The sequence below is a fragment of the Phyllobates terribilis genome, unplaced genomic scaffold (genome assembly GCF_046119375.1).
Source record: "Phyllobates terribilis strain yellow unplaced genomic scaffold, ASM4611937v1 Scaffold_3__8_contigs__length_932513732, whole genome shotgun sequence".
NCBI classification, from domain to species: domain Eukaryota; kingdom Metazoa; phylum Chordata; class Amphibia; order Anura; family Dendrobatidae; genus Phyllobates; species Phyllobates terribilis.
The window spans coordinates 678,102,489-678,129,218 of record NW_027362763.1 but is presented as its reverse complement, the minus strand read 5'-3'; positions in this window follow the sequence as shown (position 1 = coordinate 678,129,218).

The following is a 26,730-nucleotide window of genomic DNA, read 5'->3' as shown; positions in this document are numbered from 1 at the left end:
GGTGTGGTTTATGAAGTGTTTATTAAGCAGGGGTGTGGTTTATGAAGTGTTTATTAAGCAGGGGTGTGGTTTATGAAGTGTTTATTAAGCAGGAGTGAGGTTTATGAAGTGTTTATTAAGCAGGGGTGTGGTTTATGAAGTGTTTATTAAGCAGGGGTGTGTTTTATGAAGTGTTTATTAAGCAGGAGTGTGGTTTATGAAGTGTTTATTAAGCAGGGGTGTGGTTTATGAAGTGTTTATTAAGCAGGGGTGTGGTTTATGAAGTGCTTATTAAGCAGGGGTGTGGTTTATGAAGTGTTCATTAAGCAGGGGTGTGGTTTATGAAGTGTGTATTAAACAGGGGTGTGGTTTATGAAGTGTTTTTAAGCAGGGATGTGGTTTATGAAGCATTTATTAAGCAGGGGTCTGGTTTATCAAGTGTTTATTAAGCAGGAGTGTGGTTTATGAAGTGTTTATTAAGCAGGGGTGTGGTTTATGAAGTGTTTATTAAGCAGGGGTGAGGTTTATGGAGTGTTTATTAAGCAGGAGTGAGGTTTATGAAGTGTTTATTAAGCAGGGGTGTGCTTTATGGAGTGTTTATTAAGCAGGAGTGAGGTTTATGAAGTGTTTATTAAGCAGGAGTGAGGTTTATGAATTGTTTATTAAGCAGGGGTGTGGTTTATGAAGTGTTTATTAAGCAGGGGTGTGGTTTATGAAGTGTTTATTAAGCAGGGGTGTGGTTTATGAAGTGCCTATTAAGCAGGGGTGTGGTTTATGAAGTGCTTATTAAGCAGGAGTGAGGTTTATGGAGTGTTTATTAAGCAAGGGTGTGGTTTATGGAGTGTTTATTAAGCAGGAGTGAGGTTTATGAAATGTTTTTTAAGCAGGGGTGTGGTTTATGAAGTTTTTATTAAGCAGGGGTGTGGTTTATGAAGTGTTTATTAAGCAGGGGTGTGGTATATGAAGTGTTTATTAAGCAAGGGTGTGGTTTATGGAGTGTTTATTAAGCAGGAGTGAGGTTTATGAAGTGTTTATTAAGCTTGGATGTGGTTTATGAAGTGTTTATTAAGCAGGAGTGAGGTTTATGAAGTGTTTATTAAGCAGGAGTGAGGTTTATGAAGTGTTTATTAAGCAGGGGTGTGGTTTATGAAGTGTTTATTAAGCAGGGGTGTGGTTTATGAAGTGTTTATTAAGCAGGGGTGTGGTTTATGAAGTGTTTATTAAGCAGGGGTGAGGTTTATGAAGTGTTTATTAAGCAGGAGTGAGGTTTATGGAGTGTTTATTAAGCAGGGGTGTGGTTTATGGAGTGTTTATTAAGCAAGGGTGTGGTTTATGGAGTGTTTATTAAGCAGGAGTGAGGTTTATGAAGTGTTTATTAAGCAGGGGTGTGGTTTATGAAGTGTTTATTAAGCAGGGGTGTGGTTTATAAAGTGTTTATTAAGCAGGAGTGAGGTTTATGAAGTGTTTATTAAGCAGGGGTGTGGTTTATGAAGTGTTTATTAAGCAGGGGTGTGGTTTATGAAGTATTTATTAAGCAGGAGGGAGGTTTATGGAGTGTTTATTAAGCAGGGGTGTGGTTTATGGAGTGTTTATTAAGCAGGAGTGAGGTTCATGAAGTGTTTATTAAGCAGGAGTGAGGTTTATGAAGTGTTTATTAGGCAGGGGTGTCGTTTATGGCGTGTTTATTAAGCAGGAGTGTGGTTTATGAAGCGTTTATTAAGCAGGAGTGAGGTTTATGAAGCGTTTATTAAGCAGGAGTGAGGTTTATGAAGTGTTTATTAAGCAGGGGTGTGGTTTATGAAGTGTTTATTAAGCAGGGGTGTGGTTTATGAAGTGTTTATTAAGCAGGGGTGTGGTTTATGGAGTGTTTATTAAGCAGAGATGTGGTTTATGAAGTGTTTATTAAGCAGGGGTGAGGTTTATGAAGTGTTTATTAAGCAGGGGTGTGGTTTATGAAGTGTTTATTAAGCAGGGGTGTGGTTTATGAAATGTTTATTAAGCAGGGGTGTGGTTTATGAAGTGTTTATTAAGCAAGAGTGTGGTTTATGAAGTGTTTATTAAGCAGGGGTGTGGTTTATGAAGTGTTTATTAAGCAGGGGTGTGTTTTATGAAGTGTTTATTAAGCAGGGGTGTGGTTTATGAAGTGTTTATTAAGCAGGGGTGTGGTTTATGAAGTGTTTATTAAGCAGGGGTATGTTTTATGAAGTGTTTATTGAGCAGGAGTGAGGTTTATGGAGTGTTTAGTTAAGCAGGAATGAGGTTTATGAAGTGTTTATTAAGCAGGGGTGTGGTTTATGAAGTGTTTATTAAGCAGGGGTGTGGTTTATGGAGTGTTTATTAAGCAGGGATGTGGTTTATGAAGTGTTTATTAAGCAGGGGTGAGGTTTATGAAGTGTTTATTAAGCAGGAGTGAGGTTTATGAAGTGTTTATTAAGCAGGGGTGTGGTTTATGAAGTGCTTATTAAGCAGGGGTGAGGTTTATGAAGTGTTTATTAAGCAGGAGTGAGGTTTATGGAGTGTTTATTAAGCATGGGTGTGGTTATGGAGTGTTTATTAAGCAAGGGTGTGGTTTATGGAGTGTTTATTAAGCAGGAGTGAGGTTTATGAAGTGTTTATTAAGCAGGGGTGTGGTTTATGAAGTGTTTATTAAGCAGGGGTGTGGTTTATGAAGTGTTTATTAAGCAGGGGTGTGGTATATGAAGTGTTTATTAAGCTGGGGTGTGGTTTATGGAGTGATTATTAAGCAGGGGTGTGGTTTGTGAAGTGTTTATTAAGCAAGGGTGAGGTTTATGAAGTGTTTATTAAGCAGGGGTGTGGTTTATGAAGTGCTTATTAAGCAGGGGTGAGGTTTATGAAGTGTTTATTAAGCAGGAGTGAGGTTTATGGAGTGTTTATTAAGCAGGGGTGTGGTTATGGAGTGTTTATTAAGCAAGGGTGTGGTTTATGGAGTGTTTATTAAGCAGGAGTGAGGTTTATGAAGTGTTTATTAAGCAGGGGTGTGGTTTATGAAGTGTTTATTAAGCAGGGGTGTGGTTTATGAAGTGTTTATTAAGCAGGGGTGTGGTATATGAAGTGTTTATTAAGCTGGGGTGTGGTTTATGGAGTGATTATTAAGCAGGGGTGTGGTTTGTGAAGTGTTTATTAAGCAAGGGTGAGGTTTATGAAGTGTTTATTAAGCAGGGGTGTGGTTTATGAAGTGTTTATTAAGCAGGGGTGTGGTTTATGAAGTCTTTATTAAGCAGGGGTGTGGTTTATGGAGTGTTTATTAAGCAGGAGTGAGGTTTATGAAGTGTTTATTAAGCAGGGGTGTGGTTTATGGAGTGTTTATTAAGCAGGAGTGAGGTTTATGAAGTGTTTATTAAGCACGAATGAGGTTTATGAAGTGTTTATTAAGCAGGGATGTGGTTTATGAAGTGTTTATTAAGCAGGGGTGTGGTTTATGAAGTGTTTATTAAGCAAGGGTGTGGTTTATGAAGTGCTTATTAAGCAGGGGTGAGGTTTATGAAGTGTTTATTAAGCAGGAGTGAGGTTTATGAAGTGTTTATTAAGCAGGGGTGTGGTTTATGAAGTGTTTATTAAGCAGGGGTGTGGTTTATGACGTGTTTATTAAGCAGGGGTGAGGTTTATGAAGTGTTTATTAAGCAGGGGTGAGGTTTATGGAGTGTTTATTAAGCAGTAGTGAAGTTTATGATGTGTTTATTAAGCAGGAGTGAGGTTTATGAAGTGTTTATTAAGCAGGGGTGTGGTTTATGAAGTGTTTATTAAGCAGGAGTGAGGTTTATGGAGTGTTTATTAGGCAGGGGTGTGGTTTATGAAGTGTTTATTAAGCAGGAGTGAGGTTTATGAAGTGTTTATTAAGCAGGGGTGTGGTTTGTGAAGTGTTTATTAAGCAGGAGTCAGGTTTATGAAGTGTTTATTAAGCAGGAGTGAGGTTTATGAAGTGTTTATTAAGCAGGGGTGTGGTTTATGAAGTGTTTATTAAGCAGGGGTGAGGTTTATGAAGTGCTTATTAAGCAGGGGTGTGGTTTATGTAGTGTGTATTAAGCAGGGGTGTTATTTATGAAGTGTTTTTAAGCAGGGGTGTGGTTTATGAAGTGTTTATTAAGCAGGAGTGTGGTTTATGAAGTGTTTATTAAGCAGGGGTGTGGTTTATGAAGTGTTTATTAAGCAGGGGTGTGGTTTATAAAGTGTGTATTAAGCAGGGGTGTGGTTTATGAAGTGTTTATTAAGCAGGAGTGAGGTTTATGGAGTGTTTATTAAGCAGGAGTGTGGTTTATGAAGTGTTTATTAAGCAGGGGTGAGGTTTATGAAGTGTTTATTAAGCAGGGGTGTGGTTTATGAAGTGTGTATTAAGCAGGGGTGTGGTTTATGAAGTGTTTATTAAGCAGGAGTGAGGTTTATGGAGTGTTTATTAAGCAGTAGTGAGGTTTATGAAGTGTTTATTAAGCAGGGGTGTGGTTTATGAAGTGTTTATTAAGCAGGGGTGTGGTTTATGAAGTGTTTATTAAGCAGGGGTGTGCTTTATGAAGTGTTTATTAAGCAGGAGTGAGGTTTATGAAGTGTTTATTAAGCAGGGGTGTGGTTTATGAAGTGTTTATTAAGCAGGGGTGTGGTTTATGAAGTGTTTATTAAGCAGGGGTGTGGTTTATGGAGTGTTTATTAAGCAGGAGTGAGGTTTATGAAGTGTTTATTAAGCAGGGGTGTGGTTTATGAAGTGTTTATTAAGCAGGGGTGTGGTTTATGGAGTGTTTATTAAGCAGGAGTGAGGTTTATGAAGTGTTTATTAAGCAGGGGTGTGGTTTATGGAGTGTTTATTAAGCAGGCGTGAGGTTTATGAAGTGTTTATTAAGCAGGAGTGAGGTTTATGAATTGTTTATTAAGCAGGGGTGTGGTTTATGAAGTGTTTATTAAGCAGGGGTGTGGTTTATGAAGTGTTTATTAAGCAGGGGTGTGGTTTATGAAGTGCTTATTAAGCAGGGGTGAGGTTAATGAAGTGTTTATTAAGCAGGAGTGAGGTTTATGGAGTGTTTATTAAGCAGGGGTGTGGTTATGGAGTGTTTATTAAGCAAGGGTGTGGTTTATGGAGTGTTTATTAAGCAGGAGTGAGGTTTATGAAGTGTTTATTAAGCAGGGGTGTGGTTTATGAAGTGTTTATTAAGCAGGGGTGTGGTTTATGAAGTGTTTATTAAGCAGGGGTGTGGTATATGAAGTGTTTATTAAGCTGGGGTGTGGTTTATGGAGTGATTATTAAGCAGGGGTGTGGTTTGTGAAGTGTTTATTAAGCAAGGGTGAGGTTTATGAAGTGTTTTTTTAAGTAGGGGTGTGGTTTATGAAGTGTTTATTAAGCAGGGGTGTGGTTTATGAAGTCTTTATTAAGCAGGGGTGTGGTTTATGGAGTGTTTATTAAGCAAGAGTGAGGTTTATGAAGTGTTTATTAAGCAGGGGTGTGGTTTATGGAGTGTTTATTAAGCAGGAGTGAGGTTTATGAAGTGTTTATTAAGCACGAATGAGGTTTATGAAGTGTTTATTAAGCAGGGATGTGGTTTATGAAGTGTTTATTAAGCAGGGGTGTGGTTTATGAAATGTTTATTAAGCAAGGGTGTGGTTTATGAAGTGCTTATTAAGCAGGGGTGAGGTTTATGAAGTGTTTATTAAGCAGGAGTGAGGTTTATGAAGTGTTTATTAAGCAGGGGTGTGGTTTATGAAGTGTTTATTAAGCAGGGGTGTGGTTTATGAAGTGTTTATTAAGCAGGGGTGAGGTTTATGAAGTGTTTATTAAGCAGGGGTGAGGTTTATGGAGTGTTTATTAAGCAGTAGTGAAGTTTATGATGTGTTTATTAAGCAGGAGTGAGGTTTATGAAGTGTTTATTAAGCAGGGGTGTGGTTTATGAAGTGTTTATTAAGCAGGAGTGAGGTTTATGGAGTGTTTATTAGGCAGGGGTGTGGTTTATGAAGTGTTTATTAAGCAGGAGTGAGGTTTATGAAGTGTTTATTAAGCAGGGGTGTGGTTTGTGAAGTGTTTATTAAGCAGGAGTGAGGTTTATGAAGTGTTTATTAAGCAGGAGTGAGGTTTATGAAGTGTTTATTAAGCAGGGGTGTGGTTTATGAAGTGTTTATTAAGTAGGGGTGTGGTTTATGAAGTGGTTATTAAGCAGGGGTGTGGTTTATGAAGTGTTTATTAAGCAGGGATGTGGTTTATTAAGTGTTTATTAAGCAGGGGTGAGGTTTATGAAGTGTTTATTAAGCAGGAGTGAGGTTTATGGAGTGTTTATTAAGCAGGGGTGTGGTTTATGAAGTGTTTATTAAGCAGGGGTGTGGTTTATGAAGTGTTTATTAAGCAGGAGTGAGGTTTATGGAGTGTTTATTAAGCAGGGGTGTGGTTTATGAAGTGTTTATTAAGCAGGAGTGTGGTTTATGAAGTGTTTATTAAGCAGGGGTGAGGTTTATGAAGCGTTTATTAAGGAGGGGTGTGGTTTATGAAGTGTGTATTAAGCAGGGGTGTGGTTTATGAAGTGTTTATTAAGCAGGAGTGAGGTTTATGGAGTGTTTATTAAGCAGGGGTGTGGTTTATGAATTGTTTATTAAGCAGGGGTGTGTTTTATGAAGTGTTTATTAAGCAGGAGTGTTGTTTATGAAGTGTTTATTAAGCAGGAGTGAGGTTTATGGAGTGTTTATTAAGCAGGGGTGTGGATTATGAAGTGTTTATTAAGCAGGGGTGTGGTTTATGAAGTGCTTATTAAGCAGGGGTGTGGTTTATGAAGTGTTTATTAAGCAGGGGTGTGGTTTATGAAGTGTGTATTAAGCAGGGGTGTGGTTTATGAAGTGTTTTTAAGCAGGGGTGTGGTTTATGAAGCATTTATTAAGCAGGGGTCTGGTTTATGAAGTGTTTATTAAGCAGGAGTGTGGTTTATGAAGTGTTTATTAAGCAGCGGTGTGGTTTATGAAGTGTTTATTAAGCAGGGGTGTGGTTTATGAAGTGTTTATTAAGCAGGAGTGAGGTTTATGAAGTGTTTATTAAGCAGGATTGAGGTTTATGAAGTGTTTATTAAGCAGGGGTGTGGTTTATGAAGTGTTTATTAAGCAGGGGTGTGGTTTATGAAGTGTTTATTAAGCAGGGGTGAGGTTTATGAAGTGTTTATTAAGCAGGGGTGAGGTTTATGGAGTGTTTATTAAGCAGTAGTGAAGTTTATGATGTGTTTATTAAGCAGGAGTGAGGTTTATGAAGTGTTTATTAAACAGGGGTGTGGTTTATGAAGTGTTTATTAAGCAGGGGTGTGGTTTATGAAGTGTTTATTAAGCAGGGGTGTGGTTTATAAATTGTGTATTAAGCAGGGGTGTGGTTTATGAAGTGTTTATTAAGCAGGAGTGAGGTTTATGGAGTGTTTATTAAGCAGGAGTGTTGTTTATGAAGTGTTTATTAAGCAGGGGTGAGGTTTATGAAGTGTTTATTAAGCAGGGGTGTGGTTTATGAAGTGTGTATTAAGCAGGGGTGTGGTTTATGAAGTGTTTATTAAGCAGGAGTGAGGTTTATGGAGTGTTTATTAAGCAGTAGTGAGGTTTATGAAGTGTTTATTAAGCAGGGGTGTGGTTTATGAAGTGTTTATTAAGCAGGGGTGTGGTTTATGAAGTGTTTATTAAGCAGGGGTGTGGTTTATGAAGTGTTTATTAAGCAGGAGTGAGGTTTATGAAGTGTTTATTAAGCAGGGGTGTGGTTTATGAAGTGTTTATTAAGCAGGGGTGTGGTTTATGAAGTGTTTATTAAGCGGGGGTGTGGTTTATGGAGTGTTTATTAAGCAGGAGTGAGGTTTATGAAGTGTTTATTAAGCAGGGGTGTGGTTTATGAAGTGTTTATTAAGCAGGGGTGTGGTTTATGGAGTGTTTATTAAGCAGGAGTGAGGTTTATGAAGTGTTTATTAAGCAGGGGTGTGGTTTATGGAGTGTTTATTAAGCAGGAGTGAGGTTTATGAAGTGTTTATTAAGCAGGAGTGAGGTTTATGAAGTGTTTATTAAGCAGGGGTGTGGTTTATGAAGTGTTTATTAAGCAGGGGTGTGGTTTATGAAGTGTTTATTAAGCAGGGGTGAGGTTTATGAAGTGTTTATTAAGCAGGGGTGAGGTTTATGGAGTGTTTATTAAGCAGTAGTGAAGTTTATGATGTGTTTATTAAGCAGGAGTGAGGTTTATGAAGTGTTTATTAAGCAGGGGTGTGGTTTATGAAGTGTTTATTAAGCAGGAGTGAGGTTTATGGAGTGTTTATTAGGCAGGGGTGTGGTTTATGAAGTGTTTATTAAGCAGGAGTGAGGTTTATGAAGTGTTTATTAAGCAGGGGTGTGGTTTGTGAAGTGTTTATTAAGCAGGAGTGAGGTTTATGAAGTGTTTATTAAGCAGGAGTGAGGTTTATGAAGTGTTTATTAAGCAGGAGTGTGGTTTATGAAGTGTTTATTAAGCAGGAGTGAGGTTTATGGAGTGTTTATTAAGCAGGGGTGTGGTTTATGAAGTGTTTATTAAGCAGGGGTGTGGTTTATGAAGTGCTTATTAAGCAGGGGTGTGGTTTATGAAGTGTTTATTAAGCAGGGGTATGTTTTATGAAGTGTTTATTGAGCAGGAGTGAGGTTTATGGAGTGTTTAGTTAAGCAGGAATGAGGTTTATGAAGTGTTTATTAAGCAGGGGTGTGGTTTATGAAGTGTTTATTAAGCAGGGGTGTGGTTTATGGAGTGTTTATTAAGCAGGGATGTGGTTTATGAAGTGTTTATTAAGCAGGGGTGAGGTTTATGAAGTGTTTATTAAGCAGGAGTGAGGTTTATGAAGTGTTTATTAAGCAGGGGTGTGGTTTATGAAGTGCTTATTAAGCAGGGGTGAGGTTTATGAAGTGTTTATTAAGCAGGAGTGAGGTTTATGGAGTGTTTATTAAGCATGGGTGTGGTTATGGAGTGTTTATTAAGCAAGGGTGTGGTTTATGGAGTGTTTATTAAGCAGGAGTGAGGTTTATGAAGTGTTTATTAAGCAGGGGTGTGGTTTATGAAGTGTTTATTAAGCAGGGGTGTGGTTTATGAAGTGTTTATTAAGCAGGGGTGTGGTATATGAAGTGTTTATTAAGCTGGGGTGTGGTTTATGGAGTGATTATTAAGCAGGGGTGTGGTTTGTGAAGTGTTTATTAAGCAAGGGTGAGGTTTATGAAGTGTTTATTAAGCAGGGGTGTGGTTTATGAAGTGCTTATTAAGCAGGGGTGAGGTTTATGAAGTGTTTATTAAGCAGGAGTGAGGTTTATGGAGTGTTTATTAAGCAGGGGTGTGGTTATGGAGTGTTTATTAAGCAAGGGTGTGGTTTATGGAGTGTTTATTAAGCAGGAGTGAGGTTTATGAAGTGTTTATTAAGCAGGGGTGTGGTTTATGAAGTGTTTATTAAGCAGGGGTGTGGTTTATGAAGTGTTTATTAAGCAGGGGTGTGGTATATGAAGTGTTTATTAAGCTGGGGTGTGGTTTATGGAGTGATTATTAAGCAGGGGTGTGGTTTGTGAAGTGTTTATTAAGCAAGGGTGAGGTTTATGAAGTGTTTATTAAGCAGGGGTGTGGTTTATGAAGTGTTTATTAAGCAGGGGTGTGGTTTATGAAGTCTTTATTAAGCAGGGGTGTGGTTTATGGAGTGTTTATTAAGCAGGAGTGAGGTTTATGAAGTGTTTATTAAGCAGGGGTGTGGTTTATGGAGTGTTTATTAAGCAGGAGTGAGGTTTATGAAGTGTTTATTAAGCACGAATGAGGTTTATGAAGTGTTTATTAAGCAGGGATGTGGTTTATGAAGTGTTTATTAAGCAGGGGTGTGGTTTATGAAGTGTTTATTAAGCAAGGGTGTGGTTTATGAAGTGCTTATTAAGCAGGGGTGAGGTTTATGAAGTGTTTATTAAGCAGGAGTGAGGTTTATGAAGTGTTTATTAAGCAGGGGTGTGGTTTATGAAGTGTTTATTAAGCAGGGGTGTGGTTTATGACGTGTTTATTAAGCAGGGGTGAGGTTTATGAAGTGTTTATTAAGCAGGGGTGAGGTTTATGGAGTGTTTATTAAGCAGTAGTGAAGTTTATGATGTGTTTATTAAGCAGGAGTGAGGTTTATGAAGTGTTTATTAAGCAGGGGTGTGGTTTATGAAGTGTTTATTAAGCAGGAGTGAGGTTTATGGAGTGTTTATTAGGCAGGGGTGTGGTTTATGAAGTGTTTATTAAGCAGGAGTGAGGTTTATGAAGTGTTTATTAAGCAGGGGTGTGGTTTGTGAAGTGTTTATTAAGCAGGAGTGAGGTTTATGAAGTGTTTATTAAGCAGGAGTGAGGTTTATGAAGTGTTTATTAAGCAGGGGTGTGGTTTATGAAGTGTTTATTAAGCAGGGGTGAGGTTTATGAAGTGCTTATTAAGCAGGGGTGTGGTTTATGTAGTGTGTATTAAGCAGGGGTGTTATTTATGAAGTGTTTTTAAGCAGGGGTGTGGTTTATGAAGTGTTTATTAAGCAGGAGTGTGGTTTATGAAGTGTTTATTAAGCAGGGGTGTGGTTTATGAAGTGTTTATTAAGCAGGGGTGTGGTTTATAAAGTGTGTATTAAGCAGGGGTGTGGTTTATGAAGTGTTTATTAAGCAGGAGTGAGGTTTATGGAGTGTTTATTAAGCAGGAGTGTGGTTTATGAAGTGTTTATTAAGCAGGGGTGAGGTTTATGAAGTGTTTATTAAGCAGGGGTGTGGTTTATGAAGTGTGTATTAAGCAGGGGTGTGGTTTATGAAGTGTTTATTAAGCAGGAGTGAGGTTTATGGAGTGTTTATTAAGCAGTAGTGAGGTTTATGAAGTGTTTATTAAGCAGGGGTGTGGTTTATGAAGTGTTTATTAAGCAGGGGTGTGGTTTATGAAGTGTTTATTAAGCAGGGGTGTGCTTTATGAAGTGTTTATTAAGCAGGAGTGAGGTTTATGAAGTGTTTATTAAGCAGGGGTGTGGTTTATGAAGTGTTTATTAAGCAGGGGTGTGGTTTATGAAGTGTTTATTAAGCAGGGGTGTGGTTTATGGAGTGTTTATTAAGCAGGAGTGAGGTTTATGAAGTGTTTATTAAGCAGGGGTGTGGTTTATGAAGTGTTTATTAAGCAGGGGTGTGGTTTATGGAGTGTTTATTAAGCAGGAGTGAGGTTTATGAAGTGTTTATTAAGCAGGGGTGTGGTTTATGGAGTGTTTATTAAGCAGGCGTGAGGTTTATGAAGTGTTTATTAAGCAGGAGTGAGGTTTATGAATTGTTTATTAAGCAGGGGTGTGGTTTATGAAGTGTTTATTAAGCAGGGGTGTGGTTTATGAAGTGTTTATTAAGCAGGGGTGTGGTTTATGAAGTGCTTATTAAGCAGGGGTGAGGTTAATGAAGTGTTTATTAAGCAGGAGTGAGGTTTATGGAGTGTTTATTAAGCAGGGGTGTGGTTATGGAGTGTTTATTAAGCAAGGGTGTGGTTTATGGAGTGTTTATTAAGCAGGAGTGAGGTTTATGAAGTGTTTATTAAGCAGGGGTGTGGTTTATGAAGTGTTTATTAAGCAGGGGTGTGGTTTATGAAGTGTTTATTAAGCAGGGGTGTGGTATATGAAGTGTTTATTAAGCTGGGGTGTGGTTTATGGAGTGATTATTAAGCAGGGGTGTGGTTTGTGAAGTGTTTATTAAGCAAGGGTGAGGTTTATGAAGTGTTTTTTTAAGTAGGGGTGTGGTTTATGAAGTGTTTATTAAGCAGGGGTGTGGTTTATGAAGTCTTTATTAAGCAGGGGTGTGGTTTATGGAGTGTTTATTAAGCAAGAGTGAGGTTTATGAAGTGTTTATTAAGCAGGGGTGTGGTTTATGGAGTGTTTATTAAGCAGGAGTGAGGTTTATGAAGTGTTTATTAAGCACGAATGAGGTTTATGAAGTGTTTATTAAGCAGGGATGTGGTTTATGAAGTGTTTATTAAGCAGGGGTGTGGTTTATGAAATGTTTATTAAGCAAGGGTGTGGTTTATGAAGTGCTTATTAAGCAGGGGTGAGGTTTATGAAGTGTTTATTAAGCAGGAGTGAGGTTTATGAAGTGTTTATTAAGCAGGGGTGTGGTTTATGAAGTGTTTATTAAGCAGGGGTGTGGTTTATGAAGTGTTTATTAAGCAGGGGTGAGGTTTATGAAGTGTTTATTAAGCAGGGGTGAGGTTTATGGAGTGTTTATTAAGCAGTAGTGAAGTTTATGATGTGTTTATTAAGCAGGAGTGAGGTTTATGAAGTGTTTATTAAGCAGGGGTGTGGTTTATGAAGTGTTTATTAAGCAGGAGTGAGGTTTATGGAGTGTTTATTAGGCAGGGGTGTGGTTTATGAAGTGTTTATTAAGCAGGAGTGAGGTTTATGAAGTGTTTATTAAGCAGGGGTGTGGTTTGTGAAGTGTTTATTAAGCAGGAGTGAGGTTTATGAAGTGTTTATTAAGCAGGAGTGAGGTTTATGAAGTGTTTATTAAGCAGGGGTGTGGTTTATGAAGTGTTTATTAAGTAGGGGTGTGGTTTATGAAGTGGTTATTAAGCAGGGGTGTGGTTTATGAAGTGTTTATTAAGCAGGGATGTGGTTTATTAAGTGTTTATTAAGCAGGGGTGAGGTTTATGAAGTGTTTATTAAGCAGGAGTGAGGTTTATGGAGTGTTTATTAAGCAGGGGTGTGGTTTATGAAGTGTTTATTAAGCAGGGGTGTGGTTTATGAAGTGTTTATTAAGCAGGAGTGAGGTTTATGGAGTGTTTATTAAGCAGGGGTGTGGTTTATGAAGTGTTTATTAAGCAGGAGTGTGGTTTATGAAGTGTTTATTAAGCAGGGGTGAGGTTTATGAAGCGTTTATTAAGGAGGGGTGTGGTTTATGAAGTGTGTATTAAGCAGGGGTGTGGTTTATGAAGTGTTTATTAAGCAGGAGTGAGGTTTATGGAGTGTTTATTAAGCAGGGGTGTGGTTTATGAATTGTTTATTAAGCAGGGGTGTGTTTTATGAAGTGTTTATTAAGCAGGAGTGTTGTTTATGAAGTGTTTATTAAGCAGGAGTGAGGTTTATGGAGTGTTTATTAAGCAGGGGTGTGGATTATGAAGTGTTTATTAAGCAGGGGTGTGGTTTATGAAGTGCTTATTAAGCAGGGGTGTGGTTTATGAAGTGTTTATTAAGCAGGGGTGTGGTTTATGAAGTGTGTATTAAGCAGGGGTGTGGTTTATGAAGTGTTTTTAAGCAGGGGTGTGGTTTATGAAGCATTTATTAAGCAGGGGTCTGGTTTATGAAGTGTTTATTAAGCAGGAGTGTGGTTTATGAAGTGTTTATTAAGCAGCGGTGTGGTTTATGAAGTGTTTATTAAGCAGGGGTGTGGTTTATGAAGTGTTTATTAAGCAGGAGTGAGGTTTATGAAGTGTTTATTAAGCAGGATTGAGGTTTATGAAGTGTTTATTAAGCAGGGGTGTGGTTTATGAAGTGTTTATTAAGCAGGGGTGTGGTTTATGAAGTGTTTATTAAGCAGGGGTGAGGTTTATGAAGTGTTTATTAAGCAGGGGTGAGGTTTATGGAGTGTTTATTAAGCAGTAGTGAAGTTTATGATGTGTTTATTAAGCAGGAGTGAGGTTTATGAAGTGTTTATTAAACAGGGGTGTGGTTTATGAAGTGTTTATTAAGCAGGGGTGTGGTTTATGAAGTGTTTATTAAGCAGGGGTGTGGTTTATAAATTGTGTATTAAGCAGGGGTGTGGTTTATGAAGTGTTTATTAAGCAGGAGTGAGGTTTATGGAGTGTTTATTAAGCAGGAGTGTTGTTTATGAAGTGTTTATTAAGCAGGGGTGAGGTTTATGAAGTGTTTATTAAGCAGGGGTGTGGTTTATGAAGTGTGTATTAAGCAGGGGTGTGGTTTATGAAGTGTTTATTAAGCAGGAGTGAGGTTTATGGAGTGTTTATTAAGCAGTAGTGAGGTTTATGAAGTGTTTATTAAGCAGGGGTGTGGTTTATGAAGTGTTTATTAAGCAGGGGTGTGGTTTATGAAGTGTTTATTAAGCAGGGGTGTGGTTTATGAAGTGTTTATTAAGCAGGAGTGAGGTTTATGAAGTGTTTATTAAGCAGGGGTGTGGTTTATGAAGTGTTTATTAAGCAGGGGTGTGGTTTATGAAGTGTTTATTAAGCGGGGGTGTGGTTTATGGAGTGTTTATTAAGCAGGAGTGAGGTTTATGAAGTGTTTATTAAGCAGGGGTGTGGTTTATGAAGTGTTTATTAAGCAGGGGTGTGGTTTATGGAGTGTTTATTAAGCAGGAGTGAGGTTTATGAAGTGTTTATTAAGCAGGGGTGTGGTTTATGGAGTGTTTATTAAGCAGGAGTGAGGTTTATGAAGTGTTTATTAAGCAGGAGTGAGGTTTATGAAGTGTTTATTAAGCAGGGGTGTGGTTTATGAAGTGTTTATTAAGCAGGGGTGTGGTTTATGAAGTGTTTATTAAGCAGGGGTGAGGTTTATGAAGTGTTTATTAAGCAGGGGTGAGGTTTATGGAGTGTTTATTAAGCAGTAGTGAAGTTTATGATGTGTTTATTAAGCAGGAGTGAGGTTTATGAAGTGTTTATTAAGCAGGGGTGTGGTTTATGAAGTGTTTATTAAGCAGGAGTGAGGTTTATGGAGTGTTTATTAGGCAGGGGTGTGGTTTATGAAGTGTTTATTAAGCAGGAGTGAGGTTTATGAAGTGTTTATTAAGCAGGGGTGTGGTTTGTGAAGTGTTTATTAAGCAGGAGTGAGGTTTATGAAGTGTTTATTAAGCAGGAGTGAGGTTTATGAAGTGTTTATTAAGCAGGAGTGTGGTTTATGAAGTGTTTATTAAGCAGGAGTGAGGTTTATGGAGTGTTTATTAAGCAGGGGTGTGGTTTATGAAGTGTTTATTAAGCAGGGGTGTGGTTTATGAAGTGCTTATTAAGCAGGGGTGTGGTTTATGAAGTGTTTATTAAGCAGGGGTGTGGTTTATGAAGTGTGTATTAAGCAGGGGTGTGGTTTATGAAGTGTTTTTAAGCAGGGATGTGGTTTATGAAGCATTTATTAAGCAGGGGTCTGGTTTATGAAGTGTTTATTAAGCAGGAGTGTGGTTTATGAAGTGTTTATTAAGCAGGGGTGTGGTTTATGAAGTGTTTATTAAGCAGGGGTGAGGTTTATGGAGTGTTTATTAAGCAGGAGTGAGGTTTATGAAGTGTTTATTAAGCAGGGGTGTGCTTTATGGAGTGTTTATTAAGCAGGAGTGAGGTTTATGAAGTGTTTATTAAGCAGGAGTGAGGTTTATGAATTGTTTATTAAGCAGGGGTGTGGTTTATGAAGTGTTTATTAAGCAGGGGTGTGGTTTATGAAGTGTTTATTAAGCAGGGGTGTGGTTTATGAAGTGCCTATTAAGCAGGGGTGTGGTTTATGAAGTGCTTATTAAGCAGGAGTGAGGTTTATGGAGTGTTTATTAAGCAAGGGTGTGGTTTATGGAGTGTTTATTAAGCAGGAGTGAGGTTTATGAAATGTTTTTTAAGCAGGGGTGTGGTTTATGAAGTGTTTATTAAGCAGGGGTGTGGTTTATGAAGTGTTTATTAAGCAGGGGTGTGGTATATGAAGTGTTTATTAAGCTGGGGTGTGGTTTATGGAGTGATTATTAAGCAGGGGTGTGGTTTGTGAAGTGTTTATTAAGCAAGGGTGAGGTTTATGAAGTGTTTATTAAGCATGGGTGTGGTTTATGAAGTGTTTATTAAGCAGGGGTGTGGTTTATGAAGTGTTTATTAAGCAGGGGTGTGGTTTATGAAGTGTTTATTAAGCAGGGGTGTGGTTTATGAAGCGTTTATTAAGCAGGGCTGTGGTTTATGAAGTGTTTATTAAGCAGGGGTGTGGTTTATGAAGTGTTTATTAAGCAGGGGTGTGGTTTATGAAGTATTTATTAAGCAGGAGTGAGGTTTATGGAGTGTTTATTAAGCAGGGGTGTGGTTTATGGAGTGTTTATTAAGCAGGAGTGAGGTTTATGAAGTGTTTATTAAGCAGGGGTCTGGTTTATGGAGTGTTTATTAAGCAGGAGTGAGGTTTATGAAGTGTTTATTAAGCAGGAGTGAGGTTTATGAAGTGTTTATTAAGCAGGAGTGAGGTTTATTAAGTGTTTATTAAGCAGGGGTGTGGTTTATGAAGTGTTTATTAAGCAGGAGTGAGGTTTATGGAGTGTTTATTAGGTAGGGGTGTGGTTTATGAAGTGTTTATTAAGCAGGAGTGAGGTTTATGAAGTGTTTATTAAGCAGGAGTGAGGTTTATGAAGTGTTTATTAAGCAGGGGTGTGGTTTATGAAGTGTTTATTAAGCAGGAGTGAGGTTTATGAAGTGTTTATTAAGCAGGAGTGAGGTTTATGAAGTGTTTATTAAGCAGGGGTGTGGTTTATGAAGTGTTTATTAAGCAGGGGTGTGGTTTATGAAGTGTTTATTAAGTAGGGGTGTGGTTTATGAAGTGTTTATTAAGCAGGGGTGTGGTTTATGAAGTGTTTATTAAGCAGGGGTGTGGTTTATTAAGTGTTTATTAAGCAGGGGTGAGGTTTATGAAGTGTTTATTAAGCAGGAGTGAGGTTTATTGAGTGTTTATTAAGCAGGGGTGTGGTTTATGGAGTGTTTATTAAGCAAGGGTGTGGTTTATGGAGTGTTTATTAAGCAGGAGTGAGGTTTATGAAGTGTTTATTAAGCTTGGATGTGGTTTATGAAGTGTTTATTAAGCAGGAGTGAGGTTTATGAAGTGTTTATTAAGCAGGAGTGAGGTTTATGAAGTGTTTATTAAGCAGGGGTGTGGTTTATGAAGTGTTTATTAAGCAGGGGTGTGGTTTATGAAGTGTTTATTAAGCAGGGGTGTGGTTTATGAAGTGTTTATTAAGCAGGGGTGTGGTTTATGAAGTGCTTATTAAGCAGGGGTGTGGTTTATGAAGTGTTTATTAAGCAGGGGTGAGGTTTATGAAGTGTTTATTAAGCAGGAGTGAGGTTTATGGAGTGTTTATTAAGCAGGGGTGTGGTTTATGGAGTGTTTATTAAGCAAGGGTGTGGTTTATGGAGTGTTTATTAAGCAGGAGTGAGGTTTATGAAGTGTTTATTAAGCAGGGGTGTGGTTTATGAAGTGTTTATTAAGCAGGGGTGTGGTTTATAAAGTGTTTATTAAGCAGGAGTGAGGTTTATGAAGTGTTTATTAAGCAGGGGTGTGGTTTATGAAGTGTTTATTAAGCAGGGGTGTGGTTTATGAAGTATTTATTAAGCAGGAGGGAGGTTTATGGAGTGTTTATTAAGCAGGGGTGTGGTTTATGGAGTGTTTATTAAGCAGGAGTGAGGTTCATGAAGTGTTTATTAAGCAGGAGTGAGGTTTATGAAGTGTTTATTAGGCAGGGGTGTCGTTTATGGCGTGTTTATTAAGCAGGGGTGTGGTTTATGAAGCGTTTATTAAGCAGGGGTGTGGTTTATGAAGTGTTTATTAAGCAGGGGTGTGGTTTATGAAGTGTTTATTAAGCAGGGGTGTGTTTTATGAAGTGTTTATTAAGCAGGGGTGTGGTTTATGAAGTGTTTATTAAGCAGGGGTGTGGTTTATGAAGTGTTTATTAAGCAGGGGTATGTTTTATGAAGTGTTTATTGAGCAGGAGTGAGGTTTATGGAGTGTTTAGTTAAGCAGGGGTGTGGTTTATGAAGTGATTATTAAGCAGGGGTGTGGTTTATGGAGTGTTTATTAAGCAAGGGTGTGGTTTATGAAGTGTTTATTAAGCAGGAGTTAGGTTTATGAAGTGTTTATTAAGCAGGAGTGAGGTTTATGAAGTGTTTATTAAGCAGGGGTGTGGTTTATGAAGTGTTTATTAAGCAGGGGTGTGGTTTATTAAGTGTTTATTAAGCAGGGGTGAGGTTTATGAAGTGTTTATTAAGCAGGAGTGAGGTTTATTGAGTGTTTATTAAGCAGGGGTGTGGTTTATGGAGTGTTTATTAAGCAAGGGTGTGGTTTATGGAGTGTTTATTAAGCAGGAGTGAGGTTTATGAAGTGTTTATTAAGCTTGGATGTGGTTTATGAAGTGTTTATTAAGCAGGAGTGAGGTTTATGAAGTGTTTATTAAGCAGGAGTGAGGTTTATGAAGTGTTTATTAAGCAGGGGTGTGGTTTATGAAGTGTTTATTAAGCAGGGGTGTGGTTTATGAAGTGTTTATTAAGCAGGGGTGTGGTTTATGAAGTGTTTATTAAGCAGGGGTGTGGTTTATGAAGTGCTTATTAAGCAGGGGTGTGGTTTATGAAGTGTTTATTAAGCAGGGGTGAGGTTTATGAAGTGTTTATTAAGCAGGAGTGAGGTTTATGGAGTGTTTATTAAGCAGGGGTGTGGTTTATGGAGTGTTTATTAAGCAAGGGTGTGGTTTATGGAGTGTTTATTAAGCAGGAGTGAGGTTTATGAAGTGTTTATTAAGCAGGGGTGTGGTTTATGAAGTGTTTATTAAGCAGGGGTGTGGTTTATAAAGTGTTTATTAAGCAGGAGTGAGGTTTATGAAGTGTTTATTAAGCAGGGGTGTGGTTTATGAAGTGTTTATTAAGCAGGGGTGTGGTTTATGAAGTATTTATTAAGCAGGAGGGAGGTTTATGGAGTGTTTATTAAGCAGGGGTGTGGTTTATGGAGTGTTTATTAAGCAGGAGTGAGGTTCATGAAGTGTTTATTAAGCAGGAGTGAGGTTTATGAAGTGTTTATTAGGCAGGGGTGTCGTTTATGGCGTGTTTATTAAGCAGGGGTGTGGTTTATGAAGCGTTTATTAAGCAGGGGTGTGGTTTATGAAGTGTTTATTAAGCAGGGGTGTGGTTTATGAAGTGTTTATTAAGCAGGGGTGTGTTTTATGAAGTGTTTATTAAGCAGGGGTGTGGTTTATGAAGTGTTTATTAAGCAGGGGTGTGGTTTATGAAGTGTTTATTAAGCAGGGGTATGTTTTATGAAGTGTTTATTGAGCAGGAGTGAGGTTTATGGAGTGTTTAGTTAAGCAGGGGTGTGGTTTATGAAGTGATTATTAAGCAGGGGTGTGGTTTATGGAGTGTTTATTAAGCAAGGGTGTGGTTTATGAAGTGTTTATTAAGCAGGAGTTAGGTTTATGAAGTGTTTATTAAGCAGGAGTGAGGTTTATGAAGTGTTTATTAAGCAGGGGTGTGGTTTATGAAGTGTTTATTAAGCAGGTGTGTGGTTTATGAAGTGTTTATTAAGCAGGGGTGTGGTTTATGAAGTGTTTATTAAGCATGGGTGTGTTTTATGAAGTGTTTATTAAGCAGGAGTGAGGTTTATGAAATGTTAAGCAGGGGTGTACTTTATCAAATGTTTTTTAAGCAGGGGTATGGTTTATGAAGTGTTTATTAAGCAGGGGTGTGTTTTATGAAGTCTTTATTAAGCAGGGGTGAGGTTTATGAAGTGTTTATTAAGCAGGGGTGTGGTTTATGGAGTGTTTAGTTAAGCAGGGGTGTGTTTTATGAAGTGCTTATTAAGCAGGGGTGTGTTTTATGAAGTGTTTATTAAGCAAGGGTGCGGTTTATGGAGTGTTTAGTTAAGCAGGGGTGTGGTTTATGAGTGTTTATTAAGCAGGGGTGAGGTTTATGAAATGTTTATTAAGCAGGGGTGTGTTTTATGAAGTGTTTTTTAAGCAGGAGTGAGGTTTATGAAATGTTTATTAAGCAGGGGTGTGTTTTATGAAGTGTTTATTAAGCAGGGGTGAGGTTTATGAAGTGTTTATTAAGCAGGGGTGAGGTTTATGAAGTGTGTATTAAGCAGGGGTGTGGTTTATCAAATGTTTATTATGCAGGGGTGTGTTTTATTAAGTGTTTATTAAGCAGGGGTGTGTTTTATGAAGTGTTTATTAAGCAAGGGTGTGGTTTATGGAGTGTTTAGTTAAGCAGTGGTGTGATTTATGAATTGTTTATTAAGCAGGAGTGAGGTTTATGAAGTGTTTATTAAGCAGGGGTGAGGTTTATGAAGTGTTTATTAAGCAGGGGTGTGTTTTATGAAGTGTTTATTAAGCAGGGGTGTGGTTTATGAAATGTTTATTAAGCAGGGGTGTGGTTTATGAAATGTTTATTAAGCAGGGGTGTGGTTTATGAAGTGTTTATTAAGCATGGGTGTGGTTTATGAAGTTTTTATTAAGCAGGGGTGTGGTTTATGAAGTGTTTATTAAGCAGGGGTGTGTTTTATGAAGTGTTTATTAAGCAGGGGTGTGGTTTATGAAGTGTTTATTAAGTAGGGGTGTGTTTTATGAAGTGTTTATTAAGCAGGAGTGAGGTTTATGGAGTGTTTAGTTAAGCAGGGGTGTGGTTTATGAAGTGATTATTAAGCAGGGGTGTGGTTTATGGAGTGTTTATTAAGCAGGGGTGTGGTTTATGAAGTGTTTATTAAGCAAGGGTGAGGTTTATGAAGTGTTTATTAAGCAGGGGTGTGGTTTATGAAGTGTTTATTAAGCAGGTGTGTGGTTTATGAAATGTTTATTAAGCAGGGTGTGGTTTATGAAGTGTTTATTAAGCATGGGTGTGTTTTATGAAGTGTTTATTAAGCAGGAGTGAGGTTTATGAAATGTTAAGCAGGGGTGTAGTTTATGAAGTGTGTATTAAGCAGGGGTGTGGTTTATGAAGTGTGTATTAAGCAGGGGTGTGGTTTATCAAATGTTTATTATGCAGGGGTGTGTTTTATTAAGTGTTTATTAAGCAGGGGTGTGTTTTATGAAGTGTTTATTAAGCAAGGGTGTGGTTTATGGAGTGTTTAGTTAAGCAGGGGTGTGATTTATGAATTGTTTATTAAGCAGGAGTGAGGTTTATGAAGTGTTTATTAAGCAGGGGTGAGGTTTATGAAGTGTTTATTAAGCAGGGGTGTGTTTTATGAAGTGTTTATTAAGCAGTGGTGTGGTTTATGAAGTGTTTATTAAGCAGGGGTGTGGTTTATGAAGTGTTTATTAAGCAGGGGTGTGGATTATGAAGTGTTTATTAAGCAGGAGTGAGGTTTATGAAGTGTTTATTAAGCAGGGGTGTGGTTTATGAAGTGTTTATTAAGCAGGGGTGTGTTTTATGAAGTGTTTATTAAGCAGGAGTGTGGTTTATGAAGTGTTTATTAAGCAGGGGTGTGGTTTATGAAGTGTTTATTAAGCAGGGGTGTGGTTTATGAAGTGCTTATTAAGCAGGGGTGTGGTTTATGAAGTGTTCATTAAGCAGGGGTGTGGTTTATGAAGTGTGTATTAAACAGGGGTGTGGTTTATGAAGTGTTTTTAAGCAGGGATGTGGTTTATGAAGCATTTATTAAGCAGGGGTCTGGTTTATCAAGTGTTTATTAAGCAGGAGTGTGGTTTATGAAGTGTTTATTAAGCAGGGGTGTGGTTTATGAAGTGTTTATTAAGCAGGGGTGAGGTTTATGGAGTGTTTATTAAGCAGGAGTGAGGTTTATGAAGTGTTTATTAAGCAGGGGTGTGCTTTATGGAGTGTTTATTAAGCAGGAGTGAGGTTTATGAAGTGTTTATTAAGCAGGAGTGAGGTTTATGAATTGTTTATTAAGCAGGGGTGTGGTTTATGAAGTGTTTATTAAGCAGGGGTGTGGTTTATGAAGTGTTTATTAAGCAGGGGTGTGGTTTATGAAGTGCCTATTAAGCAGGGGTGTGGTTTATGAAGTGCTTATTAAGCAGGAGTGAGGTTTATGGAGTGTTTATTAAGCAAGGGTGTGGTTTATGGAGTGTTTATTAAGCAGGAGTGAGGTTTATGAAATGTTTTTTAAGCAGGGGTGTGGTTTATGAAGTTTTTATTAAGCAGGGGTGTGGTTTATGAAGTGTTTATTAAGCAGGGGTGTGGTATATGAAGTGTTTATTAAGCAAGGGTGTGGTTTATGGAGTGTTTATTAAGCAGGAGTGAGGTTTATGAAGTGTTTATTAAGCTTGGATGTGGTTTATGAAGTGTTTATTAAGCAGGAGTGAGGTTTATGAAGTGTTTATTAAGCAGGAGTGAGGTTTATGAAGTGTTTATTAAGCAGGGGTGTGGTTTATGAAGTGTTTATTAAGCAGGGGTGTGGTTTATGAAGTGTTTATTAAGCAGGGGTGTGGTTTATGAAGTGTTTATTAAGCAGGGGTGAGGTTTATGAAGTGTTTATTAAGCAGGAGTGAGGTTTATGGAGTGTTTATTAAGCAGGGGTGTGGTTTATGGAGTGTTTATTAAGCAAGGGTGTGGTTTATGGAGTGTTTATTAAGCAGGAGTGAGGTTTATGAAGTGTTTATTAAGCAGGGGTGTGGTTTATGAAGTGTTTATTAAGCAGGGGTGTGGTTTATAAAGTGTTTATTAAGCAGGAGTGAGGTTTATGAAGTGTTTATTAAGCAGGGGTGTGGTTTATGAAGTGTTTATTAAGCAGGGGTGTGGTTTATGAAGTATTTATTAAGCAGGAGGGAGGTTTATGGAGTGTTTATTAAGCAGGGGTGTGGTTTATGGAGTGTTTATTAAGCAGGAGTGAGGTTCATGAAGTGTTTATTAAGCAGGAGTGAGGTTTATGAAGTGTTTATTAGGCAGGGGTGTCGTTTATGGCGTGTTTATTAAGCAGGAGTGTGGTTTATGAAGCGTTTATTAAGCAGGAGTGAGGTTTATGAAGCGTTTATTAAGCAGGAGTGAGGTTTATGAAGTGTTTATTAAGCAGGGGTGTGGTTTATGAAGTGTTTATTAAGCAGGGGTGTGGTTTATGAAGTGTTTATTAAGCAGGGGTGTGGTTTATGGAGTGTTTATTAAGCAGAGATGTGGTTTATGAAGTGTTTATTAAGCAGGGGTGAGGTTTATGAAGTGTTTATTAAGCAGGGGTGTGGTTTATGAAGTGTTTATTAAGCAGGGGTGTGGTTTATGAAATGTTTATTAAGCAGGGGTGTGGTTTATGAAGTGTTTATTAAGCATGAGTGTGGTTTATGAAGTGTTTATTAAGCAGGGGTGTGGTTTATGAAGTGTTTATTAAGCAGGGGTGTGTTTTATGAAGTGTTTATTAAGCATGGGTGTGGTTTATGAAGTGTTTATTAAGCAGGGGTGTGGTTTATGAAGTGTTTATTAAGCAGGGGTATGTTTTATGAAGTGTTTATTGAGCAGGAGTGAGGTTTATGGAGTGTTTAGTTAAGCAGGAATGAGGTTTATGAAGTGTTTATTAAGCAGGGGTGTGGTTTATGAAGTGTTTATTAAGCAGGGGTGTGGTTTATGGAGTGTTTATTAAGCAGGGATGTGGTTTATGAAGTGTTTATTAAGCAGGGGTGAGGTTTATGAAGTGTTTATTAAGCAGGAGTGAGGTTTATGAAGTGTTTATTAAGCAGGGGTGTGGTTTATGAAGTGCTTATTAAGCAGGGGTGAGGTTTATGAAGTGTTTATTAAGCAGGACTGAGGTTTATGGAGTGTTTATTAAGCATGGGTGTGGTTATGGAGTGTTTATTAAGCAAGGGTGTGGTTTATGGAGTGTTTATTAAGCAGGAGTGAGGTTTATGAAGTGTTTATTAAGCAGGGGTGTGGTTTATGAAGTGTTTATTAAGCAGGGGTGTGGTTTATGAAGTGTTTATTAAGCAGGGGTGTGGTATATGAAGTGTTTATTAAGCTGGGGTGTGGTTTATGGAGAGATTATTAAGCAGGGGTGTGGTTTGTGAAGTGTTTATTAAGCAAGGGTGAGGTTTATGAAGTGTTTATTAAGCAGGGGTGTGGTTTATGAAGTGCTTATTAAGCAGGGGTGAGGTTTATGAAGTGTTTATTAAGCAGGAGTGAGGTTTATGGAGTGTTTATTAAGCAGGGGTGTGGTTATGGAGTGTTTATTAAGCAAGGGTGTGGTTTATGGAGTGTTTATTAAGCAGGAGTGAGGTTTATGAAGTGTTTATTAAGCAGGGGTGTGGTTTATGAAGTGTTTATTAAGCAGGGGTGTGGTTTATGAAGTGTTTATTAAGCAGGGGTGTGGTATATGAAGTGTTTATTAAGCTGGGGTGTGGTTTATGGAGTGATTATTAAGCAGGGGTGTGGTTTGTGAAGTGTTTATTAAGCAAGGGTGAGGTTTATGAAGTGTTTATTAAGCAGGGGTGTGGTTTATGAAGTGTTTATTAAGCAGGGGTGTGGTTTATGAAGTCTTTATTAAGCAGGGGTGTGGTTTATGGAGTGTTTATTAAGCAGGAGTGAGGTTTATGAAGTGTTTATTAAGCAGGGGTGTGGTTTATGGAGTGTTTATTAAGCAGGAGTGAGGTTTATGAAGTGTTTATTAAGCACGAATGAGGTTTATGAAGTGTTTATTAAGCAGGGATGTGGTTTATGAAGTGTTTATTAAGCAGGGGTGTGGTTTATGAAGTGTTTATTAAGCAAGGGTGTGGTTTATGAAGTGCTTATTAAGCAGGGGTGAGGTTTATGAAGTGTTTATTAAGCAGGAGTGAGGTTTATGAAGTGTTTATTAAGCAGGGGTGTGGTTTATGAAGTGTTTATTAAGCAGGGGTGTGGTTTATGACGTGTTTATTAAGCAGGGGTGAGGTTTATGAAGTGTTTATTAAGCAGGGGTGTGGTTTATGAAGTGTTTATTAAGCAGGAGTGAGGTTTATGGAGTGTTTATTAGGCAGGGGTGTGGTTTATGAAGTGTTTATTAAGCAGGAGTGAGGTTTATGAAGTGTTTATTAAGCAGGGGTGTGGTTTGTGAAGTGTTTATTAAGCAGGAGTGAGGTTTATGAAGTGTTTATTAAGCAGGAGTGAGGTTTATGAAGTGTTTATTAAGCAGGGGTGTGGTTTATGAAGTGTTTATTAAGCAGGGGTGAGGTTTATGAAGTGCTTATTAAGCAGGGGTGTGGTTTATGTAGTGTGTATTAAGCAGGGGTGTTATTTATGAAGTGTTTTTAAGCAGGGGTGTGGTTTATGAAGTGTTTATTAAGCAGGAGTGTGGTTTATGAAGTGTTTATTAAGCAGGGGTGTGGTTTATGAAGTGTTTATTAAGCAGGGGTGTGGTTTATAAAGTGTGTATTAAGCAGGGGTGTGGTTTATGAAGTGTTTATTAAGCAGGAGTGAGGTTTATGGAGTGTTTATTAAGCAGGAGTGTGGTTTATGAAGTGTTTATTAAGCAGGGGTGAGGTTTATGAAGTGTTTATTAAGCAGGGGTGTGGTTTATGAAGTGTGTATTAAGCAGGGGTGTGGTTTATGAAGTGTTTATTAAGCAGGAGTGAGGTTTATGGAGTGTTTATTAAGCAGTAGTGAGGTTTATGAAGTGTTTATTAAGCAGGGGTGTGGTTTATGAAGTGTTTATTAAGCAGGGGTGTGGTTTATGAAGTGTTTATTAAGCAGGGGTGTGCTTTATGAAGTGTTTATTAAGCAGGAGTGAGGTTTATGAAGTGTTTATTAAGCAGGGGTGTGGTTTATGAAGTGTTTATTAAGCAGGGGTGTGGTTTATGAAGTGTTTATTAAGCAGGGGTGTGGTTTATGGAGTGTTTATTAAGCAGGAGTGAGGTTTATGAAGTGTTTATTAAGCAGGGGTGTGGTTTATGAAGTGTTTATTAAGCAGGGGTGTGGTTTATGGAGTGTTTATTAAGCAGGAGTGAGGTTTATGAAGTGTTTATTAAGCAGGGGTGTGGTTTATGGAGTGTTTATTAAGCAGGCGTGAGGTTTATGAAGTGTTTATTAAGCAGGAGTGAGGTTTATGAATTGTTTATTAAGCAGGGGTGTGGTTTATGAAGTGTTTATTAAGCAGGGGTGTGGTTTATGAAGTGTTTATTAAGCAGGGGTGTGGTTTATGAAGTGCTTATTAAGCAGGGGTGAGGTTAATGAAGTGTTTATTAAGCAGGAGTGAGGTTTATGGAGTGTTTATTAAGCAGGGGTGTGGTTATGGAGTGTTTATTAAGCAAGGGTGTGGTTTATGGAGTGTTTATTAAGCAGGAGTGAGGTTTATGAAGTGTTTATTAAGCAGGGGTGTGGTTTATGAAGTGTTTATTAAGCAGGGGTGTGGTTTATGAAGTGTTTATTAAGCAGGGGTGTGGTATATGAAGTGTTTATTAAGCTGGGGTGTGGTTTATGGAGTGATTATTAAGCAGGGGTGTGGTTTGTGAAGTGTTTATTAAGCAAGGGTGAGGTTTATGAAGTGTTTTTTAAGTAGGGGTGTGGTTTATGAAGTGTTTATTAAGCAGGGGTGTGGTTTATGAAGTCTTTATTAAGCAGGGGTGTGGTTTATGGAGTGTTTATTAAGCAAGAGTGAGGTTTATGAAGTGTTTATTAAGCAGGGGTGTGGTTTATGGAGTGTTTATTAAGCAGGAGTGAGGTTTATGAAGTGTTTATTAAGCACGAATGAGGTTTATGAAGTGTTTATTAAGCAGGGATGTGGTTTATGAAGTGTTTATTAAGCAGGGGTGTGGTTTATGAAATGTTTATTAAGCAAGGGTGTGGTTTATGAAGTGCTTATTAAGCAGGGGTGAGGTTTATGAAGTGTTTATTAAGCAGGAGTGAGGTTTATGAAGTGTTTATTAAGCAGGGGTGTGGTTTATGAAGTGTTTATTAAGCAGGGGTGTGGTTTATGAAGTGTTTATTAAGCAGGGGTGAGGTTTATGAAGTGTTTATTAAGCAGGGGTGAGGTTTATGGAGTGTTTATTAAGCAGTAGTGAAGTTTATGATGTGTTTATTAAGCAGGAGTGAGGTTTATGAAGTGTTTATTAAGCAGGGGTGTGGTTTATGAAGTGTTTATTAAGCAGGAGTGAGGTTTATGGAGTGTTTATTAGGCAGGGGTGTGGTTTATGAAGTGTTTATTAAGCAGGAGTGAGGTTTATGAAGTGTTTAT